The sequence below is a fragment of the Mus pahari genome, chromosome 11, assembly GCF_900095145.1.
Source record: "Mus pahari chromosome 11, PAHARI_EIJ_v1.1, whole genome shotgun sequence".
Lineage (NCBI taxonomy): Eukaryota > Metazoa > Chordata > Mammalia > Rodentia > Muridae > Mus > Mus pahari.
The window spans coordinates 37,215,663-37,217,112 of NC_034600.1; positions in this window are offsets into that span (position 1 = coordinate 37,215,663).

Here is a 1,450-nt window from a genome sequence, read left to right on the forward strand (position 1 = left end):
GAGATCTTTCCATCTTCTGAGATCTTCAATTTCTTTCTTCAGAGACTTGAAGTTCTTATCATACAGATCTTTCACTTCCTTAGTTAGAGTCATACCAAGGTATTTTATATTATTTGTGACTATTGTGAAGGGTGTTGTTTCCCTAATTTCTTTCTCAGTCTGTATATCCTTTGTGTAGAGAAAGACCACTGATTTGTTTGATATATCCAGCTACTGCACTGAAGTTGTTTATCAGGTTTAGGAGTTCTCTGGTGGAATTTTTGGGGTAAGTTATATATACTATCATATCATCTGCAAATAGTATTCCAATTTGTATTCCTTTGATCTCCTTTTGTTGTCTAATTGCTCTGGCTAGGACTTCAAGTACTATATTGAATAGGTAGGGAGAGAGTGGGCAGCCTTGTCTAGTCCCTGATTTTAGTGGGATTGCTTCCAGTTTCTCACCATTTAGTTTGATGTTGGCTACTGGTTTGCTGTATATTGTTTTTATTATGTTTAGGTAGGGGCCTTGAATTCCTGCTCTTTCCAAGACTTTTATCATGAAGGGGTGTTGGACTTTGTCGAATGCTTTCTCATCATCTGAGATGATCATGTGGTTTTTGTCTTTGAGTGTTTATATAGTGGATTACATTGATGGATTTCCGTATATTGAAGTATCATTGCATCCCTGGGATGAAGCCTAATTGATCATAATGGATGATTGTTTGTGATGTGTTCTTGGATTCAGTTTGTGAGAATTTTATTGAGTATTTTTGCTTCGATATTCGTAAGGGAAATTGGTCTGAAGTTCTCTTTGTTGGGTCTTTATGTGGTTTAGGTATCAGAGTAATTGTGGCTTCATAGAACGAACTAGATAGAGTACCTTCTGCTTCTATTTTGTGGAATAGTTTTAGGAATATTGGAATTAGGTCTACTTTGAAGGTCTGATAGAACTCTGCACTAAACCCATCTGGTCCTGGGCTTTTTTGGTTGGGAAACTATTAATGACTGCTTCTATTTCTTTAGCGAATATGGGACTGTTTAGATCATTAATCTGATCCTGATTTAACTTTGGTACCTGGTATCTATCAAGAAAATTGTCCATTTCATCCAGGTTTTCCAGTTTTGTTGAGTATAGCCTTTTGTTTTAGGATCTGGTGATTTTTTTTGGATTTCCTCAGATTCTATTGATATATCTCCCTTTTCATTTGTGATTTTGTTAATTAGTAAACTGTCCCTGTGCCCTCTAGTTAGTCTGGCTAGGGGTTTATCTATCTTGTTAATTTTCTCAAAGATCCAGCTCCTGGTTTGGTTGATTCTTTGTATAGTTCTTTTTGTTTCCACTTGGTTGGTTTCACCCCTGAGTTTGATTATTTCCTGCCATCTACTCCTCTTGGGTGAATTTGCTTCCTTTTGTTCTAGAGCTTTCAGGTGTGCTGTCAGGCTGCTAGTTGTATGCTCGCTCCAGCTT